Below are 18,548 nucleotides of genomic sequence, written 5' to 3' on the forward strand. Positions count from 1 at the left end.
TTCATTTGCTTTCCACTTGACAAAACATGCACATAGAGAAAAACTTCTTGCGTTACATTATTTTTATAGGCTGGATAAAAGGTTATTCTTAGTAACTCGTTTTATAATGAAACTCCTTGTGTACAATTAGATATATCGATTATTAATACCCAAATCCTCTACAAAATCATACACAATGTCGATATTAGGACTATAGCTTAGACACTGTACTGTCAGATGATTTAGGATATGTTTTGCAAGTCATCAAAACTAAGACTATTACTGAACGAAGAATATATGTATTATTAAATGTATACAATGATCAATAAAACATACTGCACATTTTATATTAAATGTTTAACAATGGGAGTCGCGTACCTTTGACTTTAGTTTGGGATAGGTGTCAACTCCAGAAAATACATTAATAACGAGTAATAAAGAGGAAGTTTGTCTCCGTCATTTTAACTATCTATGAATACTGTCTTTACATCATGTTTTGGTAGATAGAAAAAGAAGGACCCCTTAAAGGTAAGTACGTGTATTTACTGGGTATCACCATTTGTTTCCTATCATTCCACGTGCAACTTGCTGATTGTTTTCGTGATAATAGAGAACACTAAACTCGGCTTTCAGTGCCCTTAACGAATTCATGATAAAAGATATTAGTGCTGTTAATATAATATACATTCTTTGGAATAGTGTAAAAAAACTATTTCATTCTGCATTCTCAATCATAATGAAAATCCATTTCAGTGTTTTATAATTTTTCACAGTTTTATTTCCGTAATATGAATCTAGGAACCTTATTTCTAACCCTCTTTATAAGCCTTACATATCTTATCGTCCAATTACCATTCATTGGTTTGAAAAATCATAATTTCCAACAATTGACTATCTGCATAAACGAAAAATTAAGAATGCTTTAGTATTTCTTGTTATGACATTTTTTTCATAAAGACATACATGTCCATACTGCATTTTTCAACTTCCAAACCAATATTTAATGCTCGTGGAATATCAGTGATCATGTTTTATCATAATTTATGATCAGCAGATTTTAACAATGGCCAGCGATTCCAATTCTATCTGTAATGACTGCTCAAGACGCGGTGTATTGAAACCATGGTTTGTCATATCAGTGATTGGTGATTCTAAAAGTATTGTACCCAGCACATGGGAGAAGTCAACTTTCCAAAGCAGTCTTATTGACACAGCCAAGGGTGCAAATGGTAAGAATACCAATACAAGTTAACGACAATTAAAATGATGGCACATTGTAACGGATTTTTGTCTTAATTCCTTTTAAGTTCTTGCAAACTTCTGTTTTTAAATTGGAACAGTTTTAAGTAACTCTAATATTGATTAATTCGTACGTCCACGAAATGCTTTATCCTCAGTCACTAAAACATTCCCAAACGGTTTCGTAAACAATGTATTATGATTGTAGAGTGCTAGATATTCCACACGGGCGGAGAGGGAAAGTTAAGCCAAACTGTTCAGAAAGCCGTAGAAAATTATTGGGAAATAAACGGTCAAAATGCTTCTGAAGAAAGTGGCAGGCAGAATAGGGTCAAACATGTTGATATTTGGAGAAACGCTCAGAAGGCTAAAATTCAGCTTTTCAAATTACAACCTGAACGAAGCGAAACCGAGGTCAGCACGCATCACTCATGAATATTCAAAAGAGGTTGTCAATAAAAGAAGATATGTTGCAGCTTACGTGATTCCAGCGATCTAGACATTTGATTATTTAATCTAAAACTAATTTTATTTTATAATTGGTTTGAATAATCGCAGTCATTGTTTTAATTGTAGCATTTATATTAACTTTCTGGTATAAAATCAAGGGAACCAAAAATTCTAGCGGCAATCAAAAGAATGTAATCCAGGAACACAGACCAGACATGGAAAATAGACACATACTACAAAGAACATAAAATAAGCAAAATAATATATACAAAACAACAAAAGTAAATCAGCAATTCGGACTCCACTAAAAGTTTGGAGCATGGACCAGGTGCACCAGTAGGGTAAGCATCCCCTGCTTTTCTAGAAACACCCGCCGAGTTGCTCATAAAAAGTCGTCCAGGGTAGACGAAAGAGAAAAAAAATATGACACACTGAACAAATCAGTTCTCAGGGTGCAGATGAATACACCGTAACGATCCACGAGTCCGTGATGACGACTATAAAACTTCTGTAAAGTTCATGTTATTATGTTACATGTATATAAGGTGCCTAAGCCCAAAGCAAAACTAACATAAACCGACCCGACATAAAATCACAACTGTACTGATGCGGACATACAACCATAAAGGCATAATGGATATTAAATTAAATCTTAAGATGAAATCTATGAAAATCCACAACATATAAGACGTTTTAAAGTCGATAAGATACGTTCATAACTGATGCTCCTAATTAATGGTAACTATTTTAAGCTTACAACTACATAACAAAATGCTTACACGAGTAATTCATAACTGATGCTCCTAATTACTGGTCGATAAGATACGTTCATAACTGATGCGCCTAATTAATGGTAACTATTTTAAGCTTACAACTACATAACAGAATGCTTACACGTGTAAATCACAACACATGTGTTAATAAAACACATAAAGAAAACTAGCACATTTTACGTGTTTATAAAATGACAAATTGAATTCTGAGTAATCGCAATCCCATCTTCTTCCATAAGACTCACTTAATTGTATTTTTTTATATATTAAAACAAGCATTTTCTCTCCAATAGTGGCCAAACAGTGTTTTTCATTGATTACTATTACAAAATAAAAAGAAATGACACTCTTCTTCAATAACAGTTTTACTTCCTTCTGCCTCCCACTGTGTGTATTCTCAATTCTAAATAAAAAGTATTCCTGGGTAGTGTAAATAAGACAAAGACAACAGAGAAATGTTACCAGTTTCATTGGCATTTTCTTCTGTGATTGTTCTATGGAATATTTAGTTGACTATCTAAAAACTTTCTCTTATGGCACAGATACATGACGCTGATGAAGATCACAATACTTTTAGAATACCAGAAGATAACTATATAGAGATCCATGCCGGCCTCCTGAAGAAAATAGGGGAGGAAAGGGTCAAAATTATGAGACTACACAAGGATTTGAGTAATTATAAAACGATACAAAATTTTTTGACTCTGGTTTGCTTGAGCTCATTTCCTGTCACATGTACTAACTAAAATGCTACCAATTAATATGGAGCGAAAACGTTAATAACTTTATCGGCAGTATGGATGTTGAAGGCACCGACCATTTTACTAGTGGATTTTTTTAAATGGATATTCCAATTTTTTTTAGAAAAAAATCTTTTTGCTCAACCATTAGAAAAATAAAAATAAAGATTCTTTATTTATCGAATTACTCAAGGAAAGTTTTCAAAATAAAAATAACGATTTCGGTTACTGCTGAAATGTATATAAAAATTGTGCGCATCGGCGAAAAACATATTCTTATTGGATATCAAATCCGACACCCCCCTCAAGATAAAAGTGGTTGGTGCCTTAGAACGTTCGTGTCATACTATACTCTGTAATGCAACATTAAGCGGTACATCCAAAAACACTTAAAAATCTGTCATTAAAAATTTAGTTTTTCGAAATGGAAAGGATTCAGAACCTGCGCATAATGACTTTTTGGTGAAAATGCAAATTAAATAATCGAGTCAAAACTGTTAGCAGGTGGTTTTCGCATGTAAAATGTAAAATGGTTCTTTATTTGATGCGTATGCATAATAGTCGTATGCTTTACAGCAATGCAGATACCTGAAATAGTCCTGGTAGCGGAAGGTGATGTGAAAACAATAAAACATACCAGTAGTCATTACTAAAGGATCCGGAAAAGCTTCAGATGTCATTGCAGAATTTCTTGAGCATGGGTATGAATTTTCTACAAAGTCGTGTGAACATATCTAGTATGTATTAAATATTTCTATTCTTTTTATATAGCTTTGGAAAAAAATGGAAGTAGTGTTATATTACAGTGTAACGAATATAATATTTCTGCTAAAATAGTTCCAACTTGTTCTAATTTAGACTGAGGAATGTATAATTTTTGTTTTCAGAAAGAGGATACTGAAAAGTAAACTACCGTTGTTATTGGAACTCGTATGGACAAAGAGGAACTAAAGAAAGTTACAAATTTGATGAAAACCATTAAGAAAAAAGAACATTTGGTAACATGTTAGACTTCTGGTTGCATGACATTGTCAGAACGTGATAAGTAATATCGCAAAGGAAATACCGGTATAGATTATCTATAGTTTCTCAATCTAACAAAATGTTAAGTCATACACAACATGTAAACGACAGTATTCAGATATATTTTAATATTTTTATAATTCTTGGTCTGAAAAGGTAACATTATAAGAAAAAAAAATGTAACCATTTTTTTTTTAAATGCAGATATCTGTCTATGACATAAAAGATCCTCAGAGGAGTTCGTTGTCAGATACGGCCACGGATGCTATACTTAGCTGTTGGGCTGTTAGAGGCACCATGAGGCCAACCAGACAAACAAAGACGCCTTATGAGATTATTTCCTCTACCAAATATGGACCAGATTGCAAGTATGTCTACAAAGTTATCGAATGTAAATGTAAAGGTGTGTTGGCGTCTTTTTCTGGAATATTACTTGGAATGGAAATGTTTTTTTTTTTTTTTTTGTCTGCTTGGATTTTTTTGACAGATGGGTTTTTTTTGACAGATGTATTGGCGTCTTTTCCTATAATATATTACTTTGAATGTAAATGTTTCTTTGACAGGTGTATTGGTAACTTCTAGAATATTACTTTGATAATCAATGCCAAACTTTTAAGCTAACAATGAAATAATGGTCGAAAAGGGTTTGCAGTATTGATTTATCTATCTTAAATAAGTTTCGTTGATGATATACCACGAATACTATATTGTCGGACCTCAGGCTAGAGTGATACGACAGAAACCCTGAGACCACCTCCAATAGCATTCGCCACACCAGAGGAGGAAAATGGTTCTAACATACCCGATTCGTCTATTGGATCACAAAGAATGCTTGCAGCCAATGTCGCTAGTTCATTTTTAGTTACCAGGACAACGCGGACCGGGGACACTTGGTTGAATCCATCTTCATTTCCCTTGTACTTCTTCGTTGCTTATCAACTTATTCAGACTCATTTCTCAGAGAACAATGAACAACGCCGAGAAGTATGTAGAATTTAAATCATCTATTTTCAGGGTCAAACATTATAGATTCTGTACTATGCTGTATCCATTGTCTGCGCTTTTCAACAGATTATGCATTGTATTGTTTCTATATTATCTGAAACATGTGTATTTCATTTACTTCTTTCAAAAGTGAAGAGTCTAACGAATACGTTGGAAGAGAATATATTTTTTATACAAGCATCTGAAAAAGATTTACGTTTTTGAGTTGTTGTATTTTTTTTTCAGAACTTCGCAAAGCTCTTGGTAAAGGCGATTGAAGCAGATAAATTGGATTATGTTGCAGTTTTATTACGCGAACACGACATCGAGCTGAAAGTGACTAGTATGCCACAGCTTTATAAAGAGGTTATCTTAAAAAGTAACAAGTTTCGTTCGTCAGCAATGAGTTGTTGAATCTCATTCGATAAGTTTAAAGGCAAAAAGAAGAATGAAGAATATTATAGAAACTTTAAGGAAACTGATCATCGTCATTACGAATGTCTCGCCTAAATAGTAAATGAACATTCGTAACTCTGTGTGTGTGTGTGTGTGTGTGTGTGTGTGAACAGAAAAACACAAAGTGTTCACCCTACTGGTGCTTCGGTATGGTTGGAGTATATTTTAATTACCTCGTTTTATAAGTTCTGTATTCAAATTTTAAATGATTAACTATCTTGAAGGCGGAAAATGCCATAAGTTTAAGAAAACCTGATAGATTACTTGTATTTTTTTTTCTGCTAGACTGTAGAATGCAAGCTGTGTCAACCCATAAATTATATGGACTGTCAACATCTACACTCCATACTAAAGGTGAGCCGAAAAATGAAACTATGAATAGGTAATACGAAATAACATGGTTTGCGGCAGTTTACACGAATAGGAGATAGAGGTTGGCTCATAAATGTATAAAGAAATTCATATAAAAAATTATTATATTGACCACTTAAGAAACTTTGATCAAAACAAAGCGCTACATCTCTATCTATAATGTTCAAGCTTTAAAATGTATTCGACACGTTTCAAAGACCCACATGTTATTTGATCGGAACTCCTCGTACAATTTAGAAAAAAAAACCTACTTCCGGTTGTGGTAGCTAGGTGAGTTACATATTATTGAGCTTTGAACTTCTCTGATTATCTTTCCTGTTCCATTTTGAAAAAAATATTTATTTACAATGAAATATTCAATTATATTAATTTCCTATAATTCGTTTTAAGAGAAAGAAAGCATCAAAGCAGTTGTTTGATTCTGATGATCCAAACAGTTGTTTGCAGTCAGCTAGGGATTGTGTGCTGAATTTCTCCATTATCCTAGAAGTGAGTTTTTGAATGGTTAATAAATGAATACTGTAGCGTGGATAAAAATAGGTGCATTTAAATAATTTTAACATAGGCATTAACATGAAATCATTAAAATGTTCGCTTTTCTTCAAACACTGTGAGTATAATGGAATTGCTTCATTCGCGTGTTTTAACGTATAATAAAAAAAAGTACTTTTGTAACCAACTGATATATTACCCACAGCTGTTGTTTCTCTTCGGACTATGCCTCCTGATCTATTTCCCATTTCTTTGGATATTTACCGTACACAGTAATCTAAACTGTGATATCAATTAATTATATTTAAACGGGGCTTTGGATTTTTATTACACACAAAACTTTATTTTGCTACCATCGTTTTGATTGATCACCCGAGCAAACTGATAACTGTCATCTGTGAGGAAATATTTATGATATTCAAAATATACCAACTGAGTAAATCTATCTAATCATAAGTGAAGTATGTTTTTCAACTCGAGGAAAATGTATATCACATCGCCAAATATTATTCATAATGACTTGCTATTTAAATTCATCAATAAAAAAAAGAAACTCTCCAGAGGCTCGTTAATATTTTGTCGATTTTTGAATAACAGAAGGCAATGACAAACGATATTCAATTCTATTTTTAGACGGTTATATTGAACCGTTTATATAATATTTTAGCAGCAAACACGACAAACGATCGTAGTAGTAAGACAAGTTATCAAGATCTTTTGATTTGGTCGTTATTTGCTCATAGACCGCAATTAGCAACACTGTTCTGGAATGGGTGTGAGGACCAACTCTGTAAGCCAAGTACATTGTTTTAGGGAGCAATCAAAACGGAATAAGTATATAAGTATAATAAGTGTAAGGATTTATCCGACTGGATTTCATTCTTTTTTTGTTTAATAGTACAATACGTAAAATAAAACATTTTGCCGTCGTAATGTAAAAGAAATTGCAAGCACATTTCAATTTGTTTTCACATGCCCGGCAACTATAATAACTACAACAATATTAAAATTAAAATTCCGATCGGAAAATCTAGAAATAGTTGAACTCACGAACTGGCTGAGTGTCAGAACTCCGTGTCATCACAATATGGGTCAAAGCTTGCTGTAGGTTATGGTTCCGCTCGAAACGTTTTTGAACGTTTTACTGAATGAATGTAATACTACTGAAAATATCAAATACATACCCAAAACGAATATACACAAAATGCCTAATCAGAATTCAAAGGTTGATTCAGGGGCGTAAATACAATATCAGAAACAATGAAATGCTGTTGATTCGTAAAATGAAAGTTTTTTACGAATCAACACCTTTTCATTGTATTTCTATTACCTCCAACTTACACAATTTTCAGAATCACTCAAAGCATATATCGTTATATAACAGATTCAGTTGTATAGAGTACAGGACTCCTTTTACTGTACTTTACTGTGTGTAGTCCGTTTAAGCTTCTAAACAGTAGATCTGACTATTAAATACAAATTAAAAAGGATTCAAACATTGACTCAATTATGGTGCCATCAAATGTATGATCTACCAACAGATTAAAACAGTACATTTGTAACCTCGAGGAAAATTGAAGTTAGATCACTTACTGGTGAAAGAGTTGTTTTCTTTATAAAAGATGTAATTTCATTGTTTGTTTAATTCAAATAACCAAAAACTTGTGTTTCCAGTAACCGCACTGCTTGCTTATGGAGCACTCAAAAGAATGTCTGTCATCGCCAAAGAAAGTGCTGATCAGTCTGTTTATAAAGACCTTGTTGCGCATGCTAAGTAAGTTTTTAAAGACATTGTTGCGCGTGCGAAGTAAGCTTTTAAAGGTAAAAGCTAGCTATAACACGACAAATGCTTATGATGTCGCTATGACGGGTCTTATTATTTGTTGTGAAGACCCGTTGACATGCCTATTTTGATAAATATTTTTTGACAAGGTGTCAATATTTTGTAATCAAAGGGAGGAAACTGCCAATTGATTTGTTTTCTTCAATTTACCATCATACTTATTAGGTTATTTGTTAATTATCATACATTTGCGTGTAATAAAACTATTTATGTGAATGATGAATCGTAATAATCTTTTTATCTTTTTTGCTTCGGCTTTTGAATTTCGAAAATAACTATCTTCGAAAATTAATGCTACGTAGTGTATTTCTTAAAAACAGAAATGGGTTGATACAGTAAATAATAGGAACTGTGGTATGATTGTCAATGAGACAGTCATCTACCAAAAGCCAAGCAACGAACAATTAAACTTCTACAGGTCACCACGCGGTCTCCGACGATGGGCAAAGCCCATACCGTTCTGCAAGCTGTAAAAGGCCCAAAACTATTCATAAATGACGAAAATCGACCTAATCTATTGTAAAAACGAATAACAATAAACAAACAAAAACAAAGAACGACAACCATGGGACTACAAGTTCCAGAGGCACATAAAGTATGTGGCTAGGATAAAACTCTCCCCTTAACCTGGGACAGTGGTGGAAAAATACAACAAAAAGAACGAACTATAAAAATTTGTTGAATTCGGATTCAACTCTTGAGATCGATACAGAATATAAACACTTTAATAACAAAAGACAACAAAGTGTATCTACCTCGAAAGAGTACTCGCTTTTCCTGTAAGCTTCATGTAGTTCAAAATCCAAAAGCAACTGAAAAGCGCACCTATATAACTCAAACAAACTCTGCTTTCTTAACTTCTACTTATATGGAAATAATATTTTTAACATAAGTTTTGCTTCATTCTACAGAGTCTTCGAGAAAAGGTCATTAGATATGTAATCAGAACTATATAAAGATTACCCAAAGGAGGCTACGGAGATAATGAATACAGAGTTCAATGTTTTGGATATAACCATCAGTCCTCTAAACTGTGCTTACAACAATGACATGTATGAGTTTATTGCTGATCTTGCTCACAAAGATGTCTCAACAAAATATGGTACAACAAGCTCGGAACAAACTTAAATGTTGCATTTAAGGTATACACGTGAGGATTTGATCACATTTTGTACTTACACTTAATAATAACTTATACGAGTTTATTGTAGATCCTTTTTCATAAAGTTGTCGATTCGATCAGTACATATAAAACGGGTATGAAAAAAAAACAATTTGTAGTTTTTAATATTGAATATATCTTTTATTTTCTACGGATGGGAATGAAATGTCGAACTATAAACGGCAAATATTCTATGGTTAGATTGTTTTCAGCAACCAGTCTATAATTTGTCTTTCATCTGTATCGGTAAACATCAAATTAATTTATGTTTTTGTTGCAACTTGTGTTTTCACATCATTTAAAACTGCTTTGATTCTCAATTTCATTTAACATTTGTTAATTTTTCAGTTGCTAATAAGGCATTGATATGGCATGTCGAAATGACCATGAGACAATGAAGAATAGTAAAAATAAGGATAAAAACTCAGTTTAGACTCAAACTGAAGGTCGAGCTCAGTAATCTACAAAGAAAATGATTCATTTAGAAAATTTTAATGTTGGAGGGTATAGTTCTGGGATGCTGTCTGATATGGTGGAAGAATACTTGGTACGTCATTTTAGATATTTTTGCATTACCAAAACAATGTTGATAAGTTTTGTGACTTACAAAAGTGTTACACAAGATGTTTGAACGATCAGAACATCATATATTTAAATGTCAGCCCCTGTAAGAATCAGACAGTGGATGAAACATGGTATGCAAAACCCATCATTTTTGTCATGTAATTTGATTATTTGCACCATTGGAAGCAAGGAAAACAGACAAGATTTTTCATATCATGCTGGGCAATTGAGTTAAAATTTCATTGAAATGCACTGAAAATGAACATTTCAGATAGACTCTGTCAAAAATCTCATTTTTCAAACATTCTATTTCAAATATTTTTTAGCAAAGCCAGCGATGCAGCGATTAAATAGCGTTATTTTCAAATAGAGAAAGTATCCTTGAGTGATATTACATTGTCAGATCGGTGGCTTTTTGACATGCATGTTTCTGATTTTTTTTCCCCATTTTGCCTGGTTCTTACAAACACTTACACTTAATGATGGAGCCGAAACACACAGACAGAAAACTGAGATTTACAATGTAAACCTTGAATTTTAGAGATGGATTGTAAGACTTCGGACCCAACAAATACTAATCATTCAATACTTTTGGACACAGCACAGGGAGCTACAGTTTGTTTTAATGAGCTAAGATGAAATCCGGAAAAGAGCAAGGCAAAATGTTTGGTTCAAAACGTAATACGTGCAACAGGGCAAAAATGCAGGATGAGAATGGACAAAAAATGTCAGATCGAAGTCTTTGGGGGAAATTCCAGAAGTAAACGCAATACAAATAAAGTCATGTCAAAGATTACTACTAAAATGCTGGACAAAATATATCATCCTTGGTGCCCAATTGAACTCAAATGATGGCTCCCTAATTTCATTTTTTTTTTTTTTTGCTATTGAAACGATTGAAAGATTTTTTGTCTTGGTCATTGTTTTCATTTTACAACAGGCCCCGATCTTTCATAGAAGACAGAAAAGTGATATACAAACGTCATCGAGTTGGTCTGATATATGGTATAGGTTTGGAAGGTATATAAACAACTTCTGGAACGTACTGGATACTGTGTCCTATCTGTTGACCTTCTTAGCTATAGGACTTCGCCTCAACGAAGTGACGCTATTGTGGGCAAGACGGGTATACAGTTTCAGTTTGTTTTTGATGCACATGAGATTTCTCCACGTGGTATTAATTTATCGCAAAATTGGGGTATATGTCATATTGATAAAAGAAATGGTAAGTATATATCCGTATCCCATCATTACCCGGCCTTATGTAAAGTGCGAGAATTTTATACTTGGCAAAACTCTAAACATTGTCCCGTTAAGACTTTTGTATTTTGCATTTTATGGTATTGTTTTCAATATAACTGTTCACGATTTTGAAATTAAATAATTTAATTTGATGAAAACAATCGTTATGATTGACTAATTCTCTTTGTCCAACCCAAGTTATTTTGTATAACTTGCACTCCGCGATTCAAATATTCTCAAACTAATTCTTAATATTTAGATTTGAAATCCATCAAAGTTGGTCATATTAACCATAATAACTTTATAATCATAGACAGCGGCAGCGATTTCTTAAAAATGTGAATTAACCCAAACGAGGTGTAATTAATTATTGATTTCTCTTCATCCTATAAATGAGAGCCACAGTCCAGTGAGTAATAAGAGTGAAAACATCTTGATTGACTTTCCAGTTGAGAGACCTTGCCCGATTTATCATAATCCTGATCGTGTTCATGTTAGCTGTTGGTGTTATTTACCATGTTAACAAGTACCCAAACCACCACGATATGTGGCCATCCAAAATAGAACAATGGCGCATTTGGCAGATAATATACCTTCCTTACTGGCAAATCTATGGAGAAGTATTATTGGATAGTGTGACAGGTAATTAATAAAAAAAATACTATAAAGAGAAACATTTGAGATTGAATGACTGATCATTTTTCACGGTTTTTGTTTTTTGTATTTGCTTTTGTTTTTTTTTTTTTGGAAGGTCTGCTTGATCTTTGCTACTTACTCGCTGAATTTCAAAAACCATGTATTTATAATGATTTTCAAAATAGTCATTTGTTAAATATTTAAACAACTTAAATAGTCAGTAAGATTTATCATTACTACACTAGATCTACTTGTCTATGCATTGTATCTTGTTACTGGGAACAGAAATATTGCGAATAGAAGGGTGAATTCATGTTTATTCAATTTTAACTATTATGGTGACCTGACGATAAAAATGACCACTATAGTAAAATAGCCAGATCTGGTTAATCATAAAATGCTCCTTCAACAGGCACTGGAAACATGAATAGTACATGTTCATTCATTGAAAGAGATGGTGAACTGGAAAGTAACATCCATAGATGTGAAGAAAGCGATGATTGGGTTGTCTTCGTTATAGCAGCATTTTACATGTTGCTATCAAATCTGTTACTGGTTAACCTTGTCATCGCTTTATTCAGGTAAAACGTGTATCTAAAACTGCAGAAACATCTTTATGAAAATTAAAAATGAGAAGTTTGCAATACCAGGGCGAAACCCGTGAACAAAACAAAAATTTAAAAAAAAACCGGTCAGGAATTATTATACCAAAACGATAAATAACATACAAAACAGGGACACAGTTATATATTCAGATTTAATTGATACTTCTGTCAGTCTTATATTGTAAATCAATATAACATTATGGTAATCCATAAAGCTGCATTGGCTGTCATTTTCGTAAATTTTTGTTTCTGTTGAAATATGCCTTAACTTTGAATTATTTCTACTAAATTGTACGTTTCCTGTATAATTTCATTTGATATCTACAAATAAAATGCATTAAATACATGAAATAGGTGTCTATATATTTTTTTGTATTGCAAGGCAAAAAATCGACCTAGATAAATTCGTATGCATGTGACTTCGAGTGACCTTAATCCGCGCATGTGCTATAAGGATAGCTTCTTTAGTAAAAATCTGATTGCAAGGCGAAAGTGGTTATTCAACGGCAAGGAAGACCGACGGACTCCTGCCGGTAAAGATAAAAGTTCGAATATAACGCAAGGGTCCTTTTGAAATTTACGTATTGTAATATAATGTGGCTCAAATATGTCATTATTTATTTGAAAACTAATCAAGGAATAGATGAAATGAAATGAAAACAATACACGTGCTGACCTGTGTATCCGTTATTGTTATATTTTTACCGAGGTTGAAGTATTTTTAACCCAGGTGTATGTCCTGTCGTCAATCTCCGGAAGTGGTGGCGAAAAATAATTTGACCAGAGGTATTAATCTTCTCTAATTAAAAAAAACGTTGTATTCACAATATTCTGTAGGTATTTTTGACATTTATTACTTCAATTGCCTTTCTGCAAACTTATTTCATTGAATCGGCAAAATTCAGTAGAATCAAAACTGAACAAATTTGGCAGCTAATGCAGCTTTAACAACATGAAGTAGTAATCCTTAACATTACATGTAAAAATGTAGGAAAAACTATAAAATATCTCCATAATAAAAAGTGCACATTTCTAATACTACAACACTGTGCAACGTTTGAATGACATATATTGGTTCAATGCTTTTGGGATATCTTACTAAGAAAGAGCAGCTGAGACTGACATCAGCACCAGAAAGACTGAAGTGCTTAAGGTAAATACAAGTAGCCGTACCAGTCGTAAAGTAAACTCCTCTTGGAGAAGTCGACTTCTTTGCATATCTTTGCAGTGTCATAGACTCGTAAGGAGGCTCTGAAAAAGACACCAAAGACATCGAAAGTAGAATAGAAAAAACACCCTTTAGAATGATGACAACAATTTGGACAGCAGGTACTATCACATTAAATATCAAAATCAGATTGTTCAACTCCAGTATTAAGATCATCTTATTTTTGGAAAGCTACGGAATACCCCATAAATAAATTGCAAGACTTTATTTACAGCTGCTTAAGACCAATACTGAAGGTCAGATGGCCCGAGAAAATAACAAATGTAGATCTACGGGAGAACACCAAACAGCTCCCTATAGAGCCAGAACTGAAGAAGCTGAAATCGCCCTGGATAGGCCCCACCTGACGAAAGCCAGCAAACTCAATCACCAGCCAAGCGTTGCAATGAAACGCTCAAGAGAAAAGAAAAGTTGAAAGGCCAAGAAACACATGGAGAAGAAATCTGTAAGCTGAAATGGAAGCAGAGGGATACAAGTAGCAAGGTGTGGTCAGACTGACACAAAACAGAAATTGACGACGGAGAGTTGTTGGGTGGCCAGTGTACCCATTGGTACTAGAGGCACAAGAGCAAGCAAGCAAACTTTTTGTATATGGGTTACCCAAATTAGTTCCTTCTACGTGTGACGGACAGACTGACAGAGTCGAGCAGTTACTAGACGCTTTCATCTTTCATGAGTCAGGATTAAATGCTAACTAAAAGGTCAATATAGAAAAATACACTATTTCCAATTGTTTATTCAACGACTCATGTATACATCAGAAGAAACAAATATATTTATGAAATACCGGTAGGTCCAGGATAAATAATGCTCATTTCTGTCCTTGTATTTCTAAAACAGTGCCAGATTTGAGAAAGAAAGAGCCATTTCAGAGAAGATATGGAGGTATATCAGATATTCATACATAATGGACTTCAAAATCAGAGTACCTGCTGTATTAAACATTTTACTGAGGTCAATAATGATGCTTTACTGGTGCATTTGTTCTAAGTGTAGACACTGCGGGGAACAAGGTATACACATAATAAGAAAAAACATAAGAAGATTAAGGAACCTTAATCACCCGCCTTGATACTGTACAGTACACGTTATATTTAATATACTAGACCGTCTTACTTGAAGTAAGCACAGGACAAACTAGATTTCATCATTTTTTTAATTAACATCGTTCTAAAGTTGTCCAGTGTTGAACGCGTTTGTCAACAAACGGTCTGTATTCCAGTGGGAACAAATTGTGCCCCTCTACTCGCTGACTTATTCCTTTACTCTTATGAGGCTGACTTTATAGTTGATCTAATCCTAAGGCAGGACCATCGTTTTGTCAGATCTTGGATCTCAGTTCCGCATACATAGACGACGTATTTTCGTTAAACAATCCTAGTTTCGGGGATTTGATACATCACATCTACCTCAATGAAATTGAGATAAAGAATACTACAGACACTATGAAGTGAGCCTCATATCTTAACAAACAATTAGAGATCGATGGTAAAGGAAAACTTACATGTAACCAAACTATACGACAAAAATTCCTTTCATCTGTGGCAACATCCCTTCAGCACCTGCGTATGGAGTTCATATCACAACTCATACGTTATAGCCAGAGCTTGTTGTAACTACGCAGACTTTTTGTACTGTGATAGACTTCTTACAATTAGGCTTCTGGAACAGGGTTGTGTTGCTACAAGATTGAATACATCGCTACAGAAGTTTTATGTCGTCATCGTAAACTTGTGGATCATTACGGTGTATCCATCTGCGCCATGAGAACTGATTTGTTCAACATGTCATAGTTTTTTTTTTCTCTTTCGTCTCCCAAGGACTTGACTTTGTGTGAGTAGCTTGGCGGATGTTTCTATAAAAGCGGAGGATGCTTACCCTACCGGTGCACCTGGTCCATGCTCTCAGTTTTTAGTGGAGTTGCTCATTTGTACTTTTGTTGCTTTGTACGTATTATGTTGGTCATTTTAAGTCCTTGCTGTGTTTGTTTGTTTTCCATGTCTGGTCTTTATTCTTGGATTACTTTCTTTTGATTTCCACCAGAATCTTGGTTTTCTGATTAATCTTAAACATGAATGTAAAAAGTCAATATACAGAGAGATTTCTGTATATTAGTGGAGACTTAGAATGGTCAAACCCTCCCACTGAGCCATTCAAAATCTGAATTATTTTGAAAATCTTTTGAAAGATATTGAAGTCAATTACTCTATGAGTGTTCAAATAGTTAGTCTTTTTTAGTTTCAGGAGTTGATATATAAAATACGCCAATAAGACTATTCTATACCTCTGGTGTCAATCATGTACAATAAAGCAAACCAAAGCAAGGTTCAAGTCATCATTCCTACCAAGTTTTATTGATGAAAAGAGAAGTCCTTAAAGATATTGTTAACAAAAGGCGATAGAAGATACATATGTTATGACCTTGAGTGCTAAGTACATTGTACTAACACAAGGTCAAATAGACCTTTAATCTAAGTAAACTATAGCAAAAAACAAAATCAAACTTAAATACATGTACATGTACAAATGTTCATATAAAAATTTGATTTAAAAATGAAACATTTGATACATAAGACATCATATAAAAAATGACATCAAAACACTATTTAGAGGTTTAAGATTTTTTTTTATATAAAAAAATGACTATGTAAGAGTAAACAAAAATGAATTGTAAAATTTACTTCTTTACAAATGTTTAAAAGTACCCACACTAAGTAACTGAGATTGTACCATCTGTTTTATGTACATCATGCTGAACATCCAATTGGATGTACAGCATAATATTATGTTATTTCAGTTTAACTACATGTGAATATATATGTACATATATTTTAATTCCAGGACTTCCCTGAGGATCTCCTAAAAGCATGTCAGGGATATTGACATGAATAATAACCACAATCTTCAGTAGGCAACACCCAAAAAAGATGCATTTTTAACTATTGCTAAAAATTATCGTGACATTTTGAGATAAAATTGTCATTTATGTCGACAAAATATCCAAATTATCACGACTTTTCGAGATAATTTTTCGCGACATTTATTTATCACGATGACAGAAATAGACTTCCATACATACCAGTGTGGTTAACTGTCCTGGTCTGTTTTAAAGATTACGAATACAATCTTCCCAGTTTTTCATGAAATCAGAGACCTATAATTACAAGTCTATGGAATTAATACAATGTAAGAGTCTATATAGATTTTCTTTGTCGCGAATTTACAATCCCTGAACAGTTTCCTCTCGTTTTCAGTAGGACCGTAAAAAATGATTTCATGTATATCTCACACAGAGCTATTCCCATAAAAGAACGCTTAAAAGGTACAAATTCTTATTTAACTTGACTGAAATTCAACGCTACATTGGTGGAAAAAGTAGCGCACTCGTCCGCATTATAAGTAAAAAGAATGTTTCCAAAATCCCAGATTGTGTTTTCTATTTCTGACTATTTTTTTTTATTTTTTCCGCTATTTGGGACAATTAAAAATAGCAACTAAAACTTTTCCTGAGAAAAGAAACTAGCGATTGGTGCCAATTGGCGTCGGTAGGAAGAAGGACCAAAGAAGAACAAAGAAGATGAAACCTGAATTAAAGAAGATCTATATAGGGAGTGTATAATAAATAATATCTATACAATTTCACTTTTAGGAAACTATTATTAAATCTTCCGGTATTTTGGTTTGCAGAGGGGAATTCAGAGATTCTCAAAAAAGGGTCTAAGTTACCAAGGGGGCCTGAATCTCCCATGGCTCAATGGGTTCCTATATAGTCCCCTAAATTTGTCCGACCTATAGTGCAATGTCAGACCTTTTAATATGAAGTCCAGTTTTAGGCGTTGACTTAAAAGCTTGACATTTAAATCTTATTCATGGCACATCTTGTTTTGGTGGTGAACAATATCATGCTGTTAATGACGTGTATTTGGACCTAATGGGTCATATCAAACAAAATTTTGTGGGTCTTATTTCAAGTACATGTATGAAGCCCGGGCCTAAAAATTAGTTTAATATTATAGGCTAAGCATCACATTCGATAGTTTATTCTAGATATACCCTGTGGTGTTTGTTTACCGACAACTTTTATAAACCCAAAAAAATATGCAAGTTAGAACAAACAGATACCAGAAACACAATTAATATTAAATATTCAGGAATCAGGTAATTAGTAATATAGTAGAATCTAGATATTACTGACTTGTTTTTATACCCTGTTATTAAGTTTAAATTTCATTTTCAGTTCTTTTTTTTTTCGCCTAATTTGTACTTCTTCTATGAATTAGAATTATCTTTTTTGGAAGGCTGAATTATCATGTGTACATGAATACCAAATACAACATACAATAATTTATTTTTATTACTTTTACTTAATCTATTTTGAAATCTTTGAATTAAAGAAAATCAATATAAAATCCAAAACTCAATTTAATTCTTGAATGATATCTCAATGATTTCTTGTCCCCAATTTGAAATGCTGATACTAGACTCTAGATAGCACCTTACACGTGGCTGTGCTTAACTATTAAAACAAGGCTGGTATGCCATACGACTAGAGTCGCCACTTCAAAAGTTTTACGGTTGACATCACAGGTCTTCGGAGTTCCCGGCAATGTTTTGTCCATGGATTTCCTCTCATGCGAACCTTCGGTTTTCCTGGCAATGTTTCGTCAGTACTGTGGATTTCCCCTCGTGTGTACCTTCGGTGTTCCGGCAATGTTTCCCTCGTGCGTATCTTCGGTGTAGCTACTAATATGTATATCAAA

General features: G+C 33.5%; 1 pseudogene across 1 annotated transcript; it reads left to right on the plus strand.

The window, feature by feature from the left end:
- Positions 1-381: 381 nt before the first annotated feature.
- LOC148622206 (uncharacterized) lies at positions 382-14,864 on the plus strand (annotated as a pseudogene). The gene is made up of 19 exons (XR_015920888.1): positions 382-507; positions 1,034-1,208; positions 1,427-1,632; positions 2,984-3,113; positions 3,758-3,882; positions 4,069-4,179; positions 4,409-4,585; positions 4,931-5,188; positions 5,435-5,554; positions 5,930-5,998; positions 6,407-6,505; positions 7,176-7,298; positions 8,183-8,282; positions 9,263-9,493; positions 9,974-10,060; positions 11,018-11,302; positions 11,769-11,961; positions 12,368-12,536; positions 14,629-14,864. The product of XR_015920888.1 is annotated as an uncharacterized LOC148622206 (transcript).
- Positions 14,865-18,548: the final 3,684 nt, after the last annotated feature.

This window comes from Perna viridis, chromosome 3, assembly GCF_037379345.1.
Source record: "Perna viridis isolate PV_CMFRI_1.1 ecotype Kerala chromosome 3, ASM3737934v1, whole genome shotgun sequence".
Classification (NCBI taxonomy): domain Eukaryota; kingdom Metazoa; phylum Mollusca; class Bivalvia; order Mytilida; family Mytilidae; genus Perna; species Perna viridis.